The sequence below is a fragment of the Vicugna pacos genome, chromosome 13, assembly GCF_048564905.1.
Source record: "Vicugna pacos chromosome 13, VicPac4, whole genome shotgun sequence".
Taxonomy (NCBI): Eukaryota; Metazoa; Chordata; class Mammalia; order Artiodactyla; family Camelidae; genus Vicugna; species Vicugna pacos.
Window position 1 is genome coordinate 42,640,436 of NC_132999.1, and position 15,631 is coordinate 42,656,066.

The following is a 15,631-nucleotide window of genomic DNA, read 5'->3' on the forward strand; positions in this document are numbered from 1 at the left end:
TTTCTTTCCAAAGGAGGTTATTACCTAAGAGAATTCAATCCATTAGGTTCATGTATGTCTTAAACAAAATTAGACACTTAGATATGTAGTAGATAAATTCTGAGAATGTTTAAAAGAAGGTAAAATAGAGTGTTGGGATAAAAAGGGACTGGCGTAGGGCCCCTTGATTTAGTTAGTTTCTCAAGAACTTCAAAACCCTGGTTGGGGAACCTAAAGAAGGGAATTGGGTGTCCCTCTTGTGGACTGCCACTTGTAGAAGGACCCTTCCTTCTTTCCCTGCTACCTGGTGGGACAGTTTCAAGAATTCAACAATTATAAGGCTTATAGAAGGATCTTAATTTTCCTCCTCTGTATCCCCTGCCTCACTGGAATAGGAAGAGAAAAATTAATGTTCCATTGTCTGTCTCCAGCTGCTCATTTGGGTTTTTTGATGCCATAGGAACTCATTCTGTCTTCCTAGATAGAAATGATCCATCCTGTCTAGACTCTTATGTGCCCTTCCTAGGTTCTGGGGGATCAGCAATTGATTCAAGGCTCGTAAGACAACAGGTTTTTACATTATACAAAACAGGAGTTCTCTGTCAGCCACAAAGCCAGTCACCTTGAGCCAGTCACCTTACCTTTATGGGCCTCAAGGTAATAATGTAAGATGATTAGATTAGCCTAGTTAGGGCCTCATTGGCAGCTCCAATTACTTGGTAATGGCTGTTGGGGTGTAGAAACATCTGTGGAGCCACATTTAGGTTAAATAATTGATTTAGTGATGTCTGCCACAGATGAGGGGTGGAGGGGATCTACATCACCCATCATATATGCCATCCCTAAGCTAAATGGTCTACTAATTAATCCCAATTCTAGATTTCTTTGATTCCATACATTTAGGTGACTGCTGTTGAGATGTAGCAATTTAATCTCACTGTTTCAAGTATTTGCCATTGTGTCAATGGAAATGGAGAGAAGAAACAGAAAAAAAGTTGATCCTTTGATTTGACACTGCCCTTTGACTAATGAAGACCCAGAAATCTGATCTACTGCTTTGAACCGAAGCATTTTAATTAGCTGAAAAAACTGGAGAAGATTGATTCTTTTTTTAAAGGATAACACTTTTTTTTTCTTGTCCAAAATTGGAGAAAATAATGCTTACCTCCTTTTCACATGCCAGGCCATTATGCACAAAATTCTGACTCAAAGAATGACCTTCAAATATTATCTAATAAAAAATTAAAGTGAAAAAGAACTTAAAGATTCTCATTCTGGAATAATAACAATGGAAAAACAAAAACTCAGCAAGTAATAAAATATATTTCTGTTCCTTTTTGAAAGAATAAAGAATAATAGTAAGAAGGGCCATGGAAACTTTTCAGCTTCAGTGACATGTGTGCCTGAGGAGAGTGGTTCAAAGGACTGAACACCTAAATACAAGTAAAATTAACTACCTTCCAAAAATGGTAGGAAAAAGGGAGAATATTCAGTTTAACTGGTAGTTAATATATATGTTGTATGTGAGTTATTAATTTTCAAAAATTAAGTGTATGTAAGTATAATTCATTTAAAAAACTATTCAGACTACAATTTAATCTTGCTTTGGTGGTTTGAAGACACAGCAAAATTTTGTAGTGCTGCTGGGCCATTAAGTCAAACACCAGTGATCCTACCTCTCTAACAGAGTTTTAGGGAGCTGGGCTGAACCTTCCCTGATTTACATCTTGACATACATTTGAGCAGTAAGGGGCATTTTGTTTGTCATTTTTTCAAAAAAGTAGCATGCAGGAGATAGAGGAAAAGTTGCTACTGATTTGAAGTTATTTGAATTCCTTATGACAATTTTATCCTACCTTTTATTAACAGAATGTCAACATTTTCAGTTCCATTTTTTCAGAGACTGTCCTTTATAAAAATCTCCTATCACAGAGATTTACAAGTATAAAGCCCAAATAAATGCACATTACATTGCCCTCATGTGAACAAAATGTTTTCCCCATTTCCCTTCACTAAAAAGTGACCCACTAAGGCATAAATGTTCTCCAGGTGTGTAAGATAGGAGCAGAGTCAGCTTTATAGGGCCTGGAATATGGGAAATTTCCCTGGTGGAATTTCATCTAGCACATAATTCATTGGCTGCCTGTATTGACATCTTCAGTCCAAACCTTTCTCTGAGGTCTAGAACCTCATATCCACTGCGTGATGATTTAACACAATTTGCTTATTTATGAACCTGGCACGTGCCAGAAATTAGGGGTGCTGAGATAAATAAGATAATGACTGAGATGGACATATAATTAGACAATTAAACCGGGTGGTATGAAAGAAGTGAGCAAAATGTTAGGGAGTACAGAGGAGGAATACCCGATCTTTGTAGACTCCAATTACTGCAAATATGTTTCAACTTGAACTCATTAACTTTGTCCCCACCCAAACTCATACTTCAAGAAACTAAAAGCAGATGATATGCAAACTGTGGGGACCTGACATGATTTGAGAGAACGTAAGTCCCTTTAAGGCAGCCCTAAACTATAAGTCCCTGAAGATGCCTCAGAAGGTCGGGTGAAGTGGAAAAGCCCTAGAATGAAGTTCAGAAAAGCTGAAATTTTTGTTCTGATTCTGCCTCTAACTGTATCACCTTAGGCAAGTCACTTCATCTCTTTTTTTCTTTTCATGCTGAAGAATTAAAAATGATGATTTCAACCTTCAGCATATGATAACTGTTTTTTTCATGGTAGAATCAGAAACAACTGATATTTATTGTTCAGAAAGAAAACTTCCTATCACATAAAAAATATGGAAGAAGGACTTGTTACACTCCACGATCTTCATCAGTATGTTTTTGCCTTTGAAACTTTGAATCGTCATTCTTCTCTGCGTTTATTTCTAAATAAATAGTAATAACAAATCTATGTCGATTTCTAATATACAATAGAAAATGAGGTTTATAATTAACTCTGTTTTACGGTCTAGAAAGGGTCACTTTAGATATGGCAGTCAGAGATTATTTTGTGCTGAGACTTAAATAATGAGAAAGAGCTGGCTATGTGCAAATGTCTGGGCAGAGCATTTCAGGCAGAAGGATCAGCAAGTGTTACCCCCTCAGCAGGAACAAACGTAAAATGTTAAAGAACAGCAAGGTGCTAATGTTACTAGAATTGAGTGAGAGATGGCCAGGGGATGAAGTCAGAGAATTAGAGACCATGGTAAAGATTTTTAAGATTTTACTGTTATATGAGGGAAAGCCATTGGAGACTTAAAAAAAAAAAAAGTGATGTGAACCCTGCAGATACCACGTGCAGAATGAACCATAATGGGGCAAGAATGGACATAAGTTAAGAGATTCTGCAGTAGTCTGAGTAAGAGATGGCAATGGTTTGACCCAGGGCATTGGCACTGGAGATAGTGAAAAATATTTGAATTCAGGGTATGCTTTGGTGGTTTAGCCGGTGGGATTGCTGTTGATGAATTGGATGCTGGAGATGAGAGAAAAAGATGACTTAATGATAATTCTTAGCTTTTCGGCCTAAACAGCTAGATTATTGGTGTTGTTCATTATTTGAAATGGAGAAGAGTAAAGCAAACATTTTGAGGGAGTAGGGCAAAGTAGGAAGCAAGAGTAATGTCTTGGACATGAGATGTCACTTAGATGCCCAAGTGGAAATGTCAAAAGGGCAGTTGGACATTATCATCTGAAACTCAGGAGAGAGAGCAGGTTTAGAGATAGAAATGTTGGAGTCATCAGTATAAGTCTTAAGACTAGATAGGATGACCCAGAGAGTATAAATTAAACTAAGCCCTGAATCACTCCAATATTTATAACTCAAGAAGAGAAAGAAGATCAGTAAGGTAGCAGGAAAACTGGGAAAGAGTGTGGTCTCGGTAACCCAATAAAGAGTATTTCAAGAGAGAAGATCAATTACCAATTTGTCAAATGTTACTGCGAGGACAAGTATGATGAGGCCCAATAATTGACTATAGGGCTGGAAGGTCATTGGTGATCTGGACTAGAGCCATTTCAGTGAAATTGGTATGGAGTGGCTGGAGTGGGCTAAAGAAAGAATAGGAAATAGAGAATAGGAGATAAAGGGAACAGTAGATATGGATAATTCTTTTAAGACATTTTGCTATGATGATTAAAGAAATAGTATAGTAGAAGAAGGGAAATGTGGGTCAAGAGAGTTTTTTCTTTAAATAGGAATCAATAAAGCAGATTAAAAATAGTAAATCATCTCCAAATATATTGGAAAGATCAAATGGACAACATAATATCAAAGACCTCTACCTCCAGGATGGCACAAACTATGAAAATGTGGTTGAAAGAGTGGATAAACTCTAGGAAGTGGATGATGAAGTGGGTCAAAAAGAGGAAATCATGCATCATGGGGTTAAGCTATCTTTAAAAACCAGTGCTCCATTCTACATTTAATCCTTGGGAAATGCGTTATATAGAGTTGTCATAGTTATTGGTTTCTTTCTGTGAAGGAAGGTAAACATCATTTTACTGCTTCTTCTATAAACCTTGTTCTTCAGGTCCTAGTGGAGGAGGAAAACTTCAGGACTAACAAGAATCTATTAAAGATGAGTATATATAATGCAGATGAGTTAGATATTTTGAAATTTCAGAAAGAGAAGGTCAAGGACATAGCCTGACAAGTGGCAGTAATTGTTGTAGGCCAGCAGAGTAATCATGAGATATTTTTATTTTCTAACATAAAGACAGTGATAATAACAAGAACAGCATTGCTTTCAATAATACAGAAATCATTTTTCAAAAGGAAAATTTTAAAAGATTATATTTAAAAATCACCCCCCTGATGGAGGATATAGCTCAAGTGGCAGAGCCCATGCTTAGCATGCATGAGGTCCTGGGTTCAATCCCCAGTACCTCCTCTAGGAATAAATAAAAAAATCTAATTAACCCCCCCAACTTTTTTAAATGTCAAGAAAATAAAAATCACTCCCCTGAGAAGAATATGCATTTACTTGAAAATGCATTTTAAAAATTTGGAAATGCATTTCATCAGGAAATGAACAATAGTTACTTATTTGGGCCAGATGAAGGAAAATGAGGGAAGAATAATCTTCATTATATACCTTTAAAAAATTGTTAATTGTGTAAATGTATTATTTTTTAAGTTAAATAATTTAAAATTCCCTCAAAATCCTGATTGAAATAATAAATAACTGAAATAAATGAGGAAATAATGTTATAACAAACAACCCAAAAATCCAGTATACATGAAACAATAGGTTTGGAATATTATTTATCACATTTTTTCATATGAACACAGTGTTTTATTTACAAGATACTTTCACACTCATTATTCATCTTGCCTGTTAGGTAGAGAACACTCTGTCCACATTATTTTATAGCAGAGGAAGCACTCAGAGGTTAAGTGATCAGCCCAAGGCCATAACTAGGAAGAGGGAGAGCCTGAGAGGATGTCTCATACCAAGTTTAGATGATTTCACCTTAGGATGTGGTGCAAGGTAGGGAAAAAACAGAGAGGGTGTGAGATACTTCAGAACACAGGTTACAAATGCAAATACTCATGGGGTTAGCAGGTAGCATAAATGAGTAGAATAAGTCAAGTGGAATAGTGGGAATCTCATGCCCACTCAAAAGTAGGGAGCACTACTACTCACTTGAGGAGATTCAGGCCATGTGGGAATGCCAGCCCAGATTTCCAGATATTCAAATTGAAAACTCAGAAATTAGATTTTTATTTGAATTTCTCAAAGTTTTAAAAATTTTAATTGAAGTAAAACGCACATAAAAATTTACCATCTTAACCATTTTTAACTGTACAGTAGTGTTAAGTATATTCACCTTGTTGTATAACCAGTCTCCAGGACTTTTTCACGTTGCAAAATGGAAATTCTCTACAATTAAACAATAGCTATTTCCTCCTCCCCCAGAACTGGCAATCACCATTCTACTTTCTATTTCTATGAATTGGACTACTTTAGATACTTCATAGAGGTAGGATCATACAATATTTATCTTTCTGTGACTAGACTGCTTCACTTAGCATAATGCCTTCATGGTTCATCCATGTTAAAGCATGTGTGAATATTTCCTTCCTTTTTAAAGGCTGAGTAATTCCAATGTATATATCACATTTTCTTTATCCATTCATCTGTTGGTGGACACTTGGATTGCTTCCACTTTTCAACTATTGTTAATAATGGTGCTATGAATATGGATGTACATATACCTCTTTGAGATCCAGCTTTCAATTCTTTTGGATATATCCAAAACCCAATTTTTAAAAACAGCTTTACTAAGATATAATTTACATACCATATAATTCAGCCATTTAAAATATACAATTAAATACTTTTTACCATGTTCACAGATATGTGCAACCTTCACCACAGTCAGTTTTAGAACATTTGCATCACCTCCAAAAGATACCCTTTACCTGTTACTCTCCTATCCCTTTCCACCAACCCCCCACTCCAGACCTAAGCAACTACTAATCTATTTTCAGTCTCTATAGATTTCCCTATTCTGGACATTTCCTATGAATGGAATCACATAATATGTGGCACTTGTGAATGGCTTCTTTCATTTAGCATACTGTTTTCAAGGTTCATCTATGATATAACATGTATCAGTACTTCATTTCTTTTTATGGCTGAATAATATTCCATTATGTGGATGTACCATGAAATTTACAAATATTTTAGTGATGTCAATTAAGTCAAATAGTTGTAAACTTTTCACATATGCCAACAAGAAGCACCTGCAAAGTCCCCAGTTTGCAATGTCTCCATAAACTTCCAATTAATATCACCTAACAGAATTGTAAAGTGAAGGATAAGGAAAAGCAATGAAAGACGGCATTCAGGCAAACTTTGGGAGAAAAAATCATTGAAAACACAGAGAGGCCCAGACCTGACAGATCAACAAAGTTAACTCCCTTTGTAGCTTCACCTGAACAACAGGGGCAGCCTGGAGAAGCAACAGGCTTCAACTCCTGGGGTGAAAAAGAGGAAATCACATGGAAAAAAGCATTTATTTCCTCCTAGGAACTGGATGTCTGTCTTCTTCATTTTCAATTGCTCTAATCTTGGGCATCCATGTATGAGATCTAGGAAGTACTCAATTTAGGGTACTTCCTAGAATGAGACGAACAGCCAGATTTTATGCAGTTTGTGAAAACCTTAACTGAAGCAGATTGAGAGAGTTTGTGGGCATGCTGGCTTCCATACAGGAAGTCCATGTCACCTTGAAATACTCAGTTGGCCCAGAGAGTTAAGTCTTTTGTCTTTTTTCTCTACCTCTCACCTGGTGTCCACAGCCAAGCCCTATAGAACAGTAATGTAATGATTAATTTTATGTGTCTGCTTGGCTAGGTCATGATGCCTAGATATTTGGCCAAAATTATTCTGGATATTCCTGTGAGAATGTTATTTGAATGAAATTAATACTTAAATCAGTAGACTATGAGTAAACAGATTATCCTCCATAATTTGGGTGGGCCTCATCCAATCAGTTCAGGGCCTTAACAGAATAAAGACTGACATACTCTTACACGCCAGAGAAAGAATGTTGCCAGTTGACAACCTCTGGACTCGAACTGCAACACTGGCTCTTCTCTGGCCTGCTGACCCACCCTGTACATTTTGGGCTTGTCAGCCTCCATAATCATGCAAGCAAATTCCTTAAAAATCTCTAGATAGACAGATAGATAGATGATAGATAGATAGATAGATAGATAGATAGATAGATAGATAGATAGATAGATAGAGAGACATAGAGACATAGAGATATAGAGATAGAGATAGAGATATATCTCCTATTGATTCTATTTTTCTGGAGAACCCTGACTAATACAGGCACTAGGCAGCCAGTGATTACTTTTCCAAAGGAAAGAATCAGCACTAGCATTCTTGAGCACCTACTCTGTGCCGAACACTTTATTTTTTCTAATTGCAGATAACTTGCAGATTCTTCTTTTTATTATTACAAAGGCAATAATATGCTCCTTAAAGAAACTTAAAACACAGACAAGCAAAAAAGGAAGGAAGTTAAAAGTCAGTACATCTTTATTGCCCAAAGTGGATGGCCATTGGCAATTTTTCTTGCTTTTTATATCTTTCATATTTACCCCATGCTTTTTTACTTAGTGCAGCATAAATGTATTACCATGCCTATAAAGATTAACATACAGTATTTTTGATGCATCATTATTTCACCGTATAGGTATACCACTGACTTTTTATGGGGCATTTAGGTGGTTTCCAGTTTTTTGTTGTTATAAGCAGTACTACAATAAATATCAATTCACGCACAGATTTGCAAACATCTTAAATATTTCCTTAGAATAAATTCCTAGATATAGAATTGCTGAGTAGCAGGTTATGGCTTTTGATACACACTGCCAACTTGCCTTCAAGAAACCTATCAGCTACACTTTCACCAGCAATGTCTGCTTACTTCAGGCTCCCATCCTAGATACTATATGTTTTTAAGCAATTAAAACAGAACTTACATATAGAAAAGTGCACAAATTGTAAGTATATAGCTCAATAGGTTTTTTTAATTGTGGTAAAATACACATAATATAAAATTTACCATTTTTATGTGTACAGTTCATTGTTGTTAAGCTCATTCATGTTGTTCTGAAACCATCACCACCATCCAATTCAGGGATTCTTTTCATCTTGCAAAACTTTACTCAGTAAACAATAACTTCTCATTACTTGATGGATTTTTAAAACACCAAACAAGCACCCAGATCAATAAATAAAATATTATCAGCCTCCTCAAAGTCCCCTAAGTAGCTCCTTTTGGTAACTAAACGCATACACAATGGGGGAACTTCTAGCTGGGTTGTTTCTAACTATGACAATTAGATTAAAAATTTGTATCTTACTGTTAACTTAATTCCTTTGAATTATTTAAGGAGGCTGAACTCTTTCAAATATGATTTTTGAAAATAAAAATAATAAAAATAAAATATGACTTTTGATCATTTGTATTTCTTCTTTAGAAATATGTATCACATTATTATATTTAATCCTCACAAAAACCCAGTGAGAGAAAAATCAATGAAACCAAGAGTTGGTTCTTTGAAGAGATCAACAAAATTGACAAATATTTAGTTGGACTGACTGAAAAAAAAGAAAGGAAACTCAAATAACTAAAATCAGAAATGATAGTGGGGACATTACTACTGACTCCACAGAAACAATAAAAGATTATAGGAGAGTATTATGAACAATTAGATGACAATAAAATGGGCAACCTAAATGAAATGAATAAATTCCTGAAGATACATAACCTGTCAGGACTAAATAATGAAGAAAAATATCTGAACAAACCTAGCCAGTAAGGAGATTGAATCAGTAATTTAAAAAAAAAAAAACAACCCTCAACAAAGAGCCCAGGACGTAAAAGCTCAGGACCAGATGTGATCACTGGTGAATCTCACCAAACATTTATAGAATTAACATCAGTCCTGCTCAATCTCTTCCAAAAAATTGAAGCAGAGAGAACACTTCTTAACTCATTCTACGAGGTTGGCATTGACCTAATACCTAAACCAGACAAAGAGGCTACAAGAAAAGAAAACTACATACAAATATCCCCTGTGAAACTAAAGCCAAAATCCTCAACAAAATACTAGGAAACTAAATTCACCAGCATACTAAAAGGATTATCCACATGACCATATGGGATTACTCCCAGAACACAAGGATGGTTCAACATATGAACATCAACCAATGTAATACATCACATTTACAGAATAAAGGAAATAAACCACATGATCATCTCAGGTGATGCAGAAAAAGCATTTGACCAAATATAATACCCCTTAATGATTAAAAAGAAACATTGAACAAGAAGGAATAGAAGGACACTATCTCATTATAATAAAGACTACACATGAAAACCCACAGCAAACATCATAGTCAATGGTGAAAGACTAAAAGTTTTTCCTGTAAGATTAGAAGCAATGCAAGGATGTCTGCTTTTACCACTTATATACAATAGAGTAATGGAAATCCTAGTTGAAGCAATTAGACAAGAAAAAGAAATCAAAAGCATCAAATTGGAAAAGAAGAAGTAAAATTTTCATAGATGATTTTGAAGGTGACATGATCTTAAATGTGGAAAACCCTACAGAATACATACACACCTACACACACACAAACTGTTAGAACTAACACATGAGTTCAGCAAAGTAACAAGGTACAAAGTTAACATACAAAATCATTTGTGTGCATTTCTATAGACTAACAATAATCTGAAAAGGAAATTGCAAAAACAATTCTATTTACAATAGTATCAAAAAGAATACCATACCTAGAAATGAATTTACCCAAAGATATAAAAGACTTGTACAATGAAAACTGCAAACATCTCTGAGAAAAAAAGAAGACATAAATAAATGGAAACACATCCAATGTTCATGGATTGGAAGATTTATTATTGTTAAAATGTCAATACTACCCAAAGATCTACTAATTCAATACAATCCCTATCAAAATCCCAATGATATTTTATGCAGAATTAAAATAACCAACCCTAAAATTCATATAAAATCTCAGAGGACCTGGAATAGCCAAAGCAGTCCTGAAAATGAAGAACAAAGCTGAAAGACTCACACTTTCTGATTTTAAAATTTATTACAAAGCTACAGTAACTAAAACACTAAGGTACTGGCATAAAGACAGACCATTGGAATAGAATAGAGAGCTCAGGGAAAAAAAAAAAAACCCTCCCATATACAGTCAAATAATTTTGACATGGGTGTATCAAGACCATTCAATAGAAAAGGATAATCTTTTCAACAAATGGTATCAGGAAAACTGGATACCCACATGCAAAAAGAGTGAAGTTGGACCCTTACCTTACACTATATAAAGAAATTAACTGAAAGACTAAACATAAGTAGTAAAACTATAAAACTCATAGAAGAAAATATAAAGGAAAAACTTCATGATGGATTTGGCAACCAGTTTTTGAATATGACACCAAAAGCTCAGGCAACAAAAGAAAAAATATATAAATTGGACTTCATCAAAATTAAAAACTTATACTTCAAAGGATACTATCAACAGAGTGAAAAGGCAACCCACAGAATGAGATAAAATATTTGTGAAACATATATCTGATAAGGAATTGATATGCAGAATATATAAAGAACTCCTACAACTCAACAACAATTAAAAATGAGCAAACGACCTTAATTTCTCCAAAGAAGATATACAAATGGCCAATAAACATAAGAAAAGATACTCAGTATCACTAAGGTCTTTGGAAAATGCAAATAAAAACCACAATAAGATACCACTGTATACACATTAAGATGGCTATTATAAAAAAAAGCAGAAAATAATGTGTTGAGGATATGGAGAAATTGGAACCCACGTACATGCTGGTAGGATTTCTACCACTGTAGGTTAGTTTAACCTGTCCTCCAACTTCATATAAGTGGAATAATTAAAATGTACTTTTTTGGGGTCTAACCTCTTCAGCTTAACGTATTTTTTTATTGAAGTATAGTTGATTTACAATGTTGTATTAGTTTCTGGTGTATAGCATAGTGATTCAATTGTATATATAAATAATCTTTTTCACATCCTTTTTCATTACAGATTACTACAAACTATTGAATATAGTTCCCTGCGTTCTACAGTAGGACCTTGTTTGTCTATTCTGTATAGAGTAGTTTGTATCTGCTAATCCCAAACTCTTAATTTATCCCTCCCCCTGTTTTCCCCTTTGGTAATCATAACTGTTTTCCATGTCTATGAGTCTGTTTGTTTTGTAAATAAGTTCATTTGTGTCATTTTTTTGGATTTTACATATAAGTGATGTCATATGATAACATTGTCTTTGACTGACTTATTTCACTTAGTCTACGTCCATCCATGTTGCTGCAAATGGCAGTATTTCATTCTTCTTATAGCTGAGTAGTATTCCACTACACACACACACACACACACACACACACATATATATACATAGTGGTATGTGTATGTATGGGTATGTATGTATGTATATATATATATACCACAACTTCTTCATCCAGTCTCCGTGAATGGACGCTTAGATTGCTTCTATTTCTTGTCTATTGTAAATAGTGCTGCTATGAACATGTATCTCTTCAAATTAGAGTTTTCTTCAGATATATGCCCAGAAGTGGGATTACTAAATCATAGGGTAAACCTATTTTGAGTTTTTCAAGGAATCTCCATACTGTATTCCATAGTGGCTGCACCAAATTACATTCTCACCAATAGTGTAGGAGGGTTCCATTTTCTCCACACTCTCTCCAAAATTTATTATTTGTATACTTTTTAATGATGGCCATTCTGTCCAGTGTGGGTGATACCTCATTGTAGTTTTGATTTGCATTTCTCTGATAATTGTGATCTTGAGCATCTTTTCATGAATCTTTTGGCCATCTGTATGTCTTCATTGGAGAAATGTGTTTAGATCTTCTGCCCATTTTTTGATTGGGTTGTTCATTTTTCTTATTGAGTTGTATGACCTGTTTCAACATGTTTTTGATGTTTATCCACATTGTAGCTTGTGTCAGTAATTCATTCTTTTATTGCTGACTAAGATCCCATTTTGTGAGTATGCCACAATTTATTTATTCCTTCCCTTATTGACAGACATTTGAATTATTTCCAGTTGTTGGCTCTTATAAATAAAGCTATTATAAACACTTTGTATGGACATGTTTTTGTTTCTCTTCTCCGGTGACTTGCTTCAGTTAATGGGACAATAGCAAACTTGATGCAAGTAATTGAAAATTTGCTTTTATGATTTTAATTCCCCTCTCTAACCTTGTTGCCACTATGAGAACAAACACAGGCTAGCCTGCTGAGAGATGAGGGACCATGTGGAGTGGAGCCAAATCATCCCACCTGAGGCCTTTCTAGACTAGCGAGCATCCAGACAACCCAACAGGTGTTATGCAATCATGAACAAGTCCAAGTAAGATTAGCTCAGCCCAGCCCAGGTGAAAAGAGCCACCCTGCCGTCCCACAGAGTCATGACAAATAATAAATAATAGTTCCTTTAAGCCTCTGAGTTTTGGGGTGGTTTATTATACGGAATTATTGTGGCAACAGATAATTTATATGCATCTGTACCAGTTTTCTACTGCTACATAAAAAATTACCAGAAACTTAGTGGATTAAAACAACACAAATTCATTATCTCATAGTTTCTATGGGTCAGAAATTTGGGCATGGATTAGCTGGATCCTCTGCTCTGTTCTTATCAAGCTGAAATCAAGATGTCAGCCAAGACTTTGATGTCAGGTGAAGCTCAGATTCCTTTTCCAAGCTTGCTGGTTGTTGGCTAATTCAATTCCTTCCAGTTATAGGACAGAGGCCCTCAGCTCTTTGAGGCTCTTCCTGCCACATAGCCCTCTCTATAGCATGGCTATTTGCTTCTTCAAAGCCAACAGGTGAGCATCTCTGGTGCTTCAAGTCTTTGTGACTTCTGTCTCTAACCTCTAGATGCCTTTTCAAAGAGCCCAACTGATTGGGTCAGGCCCATCCAGGGTAATCTCCCTTTTGATTACCTCAAAGTTAACTGATTAGAGACCTTATTACATCTCCAAAATCCCCTCACTTTCACTATGTAAGATGAACTGATCACAAAATTATATCCCATCATATTTACAGGTCCCACCCATCCTTAAGGGTACAGATTTTATAGAATTTGTACTGCAGGGGGTAGAAATTTTGGGAGCCAACTTAGAACCGAAGATATGCAAACAATGTTTAAAGATAAAGAAATGTATTTATTAAGCAATGAAGGTCAGTTTATATAATATTATATAATATAATGGTATATATTAAAATCTATTATAGTATGTCATATATAATAAAGTTGTTATATAACATATAATAATACATATTCGTTATATAAATTGTATATAGTTATATATGCATTATATATTATTTATATAATCTATAGGTTATAATAGATTATACTATATATGCTACTATATAATGGTGTATATAGTTATAATATGGTATATAACATTATTTTCACTTAAATATTATAATTATATGTTATACCATGTTATATATATAATGGTATACATTATAATGTAATATATAAAATAATTATAAATATATACAATTATATGGTATAGTGCATGGTATACATATTATAATATATAATTATGATATATAATATATACCATTACATATTATATGATGTATACCATATTAATCTTCAAATAAACAGCTATTTGAAGGTTAATATCTTTTTTACATAAAATATAATTCAGTTAATTTTTTAAATTTATCAAAGGAAGAAGAGAACATTGTGAGAGGTGGTTGGTGGACGAGGGGTGCAAGGAAGTTATTCTTTAGAAAGTGCACTTTTTTGTTGGCCATTTCGACCAATTTTTAATATTTTAAGGGCTCTTGGCTTTCTTTCACTTAAACTGTACTTAAAAATAAATTTATAACAAGGAAAAATACCTCCAGAGCAAAATAAAGGCTAAATTCAAAAGTGCTTCAAAAAATGGAAATGACATAAATACACAACTAACTGATCACAGAAGATGCTTCATTTTTCTCACTTGGTGTATATATGGAAAACAAAATAAAACATTTGTGTTTATCTAAATCTGGAGCACAATTCAAGTTAGTTCATATGCTATTCTCAGACTAAATCTGTTGTGCCCAGTAAAGTGGTGAGTGTGTCTTTGCTGGAAACCATAGTATTGAAATATTATATTATAAAAATAGAGCATACTTTTAGCATTTTTTTAAGTGAAAAGTTTGTAGTACCAGGAAAAAATGAGTCACTGACTGAAAAGTGGAATAATTTTTCAAGAGCCATTGTGGCAAAAACTCGCTATTATGTGAGGTGAATCTGTACTCTTCTCTCAGCTCCAGCTCTAGAGGCTCTTACTATAAATTTACTGAACTGAAATGTCTGAATCAGTACAACAGTTGAGCTGCCTTACACTAAGACATCATATGTGTCTGCCAAAGTCTTTAGATGCATCATCTAATTTAAACCTCACTGCTAGATACTGAGGATGAAAGTGAGGTTTAGAAAGGTGAAGTAACTTGCTTAAGGTCAGACAGTTAGGAATTAGCAGACTTGTTCAAGTCCACAGCCTGTTCTCTTAGCTTTTTATTCTGCCAGTCTAAAGCCTGGCATTTGGTACATGAGGGGAAAAAAACATTTTCTGGAGCACAAGGACAGCTTGCATTCAAGTCTACCTCTGCCACTTAATGCATGTTTAGCCTTATGCAAGTTTCTTAATATTGATGAGGCTATTTTGTCCCTGTCAAACAGGGATGGTAATTCCTACCTTGTATGGTTGTTCTGTTTGTTGGCTAGAATTCAAGAGACCGTGTCTGTGAAAATATATTTAGTAAATCATAGGTGAATACTCCATAAACGATAGGATCACCTGGGCCTGAAGCTCAATTTCTCAACCCCCTCCCCTACACCACCCATAAACCTGCTCCTTATTTTGTGTTTCTTTCAGGATTATGGCACCATTAGTCACTCTGTCTAGAAAACTAAATCATCTTTAATTCCTCTTTGTCTTTCCTTTTAGCCCCATTACCACTCACAGCTCCAAAATCAAATCAGTTATCATGACCAATCAACTGTACTTCTGTGGCATCTGTCCTA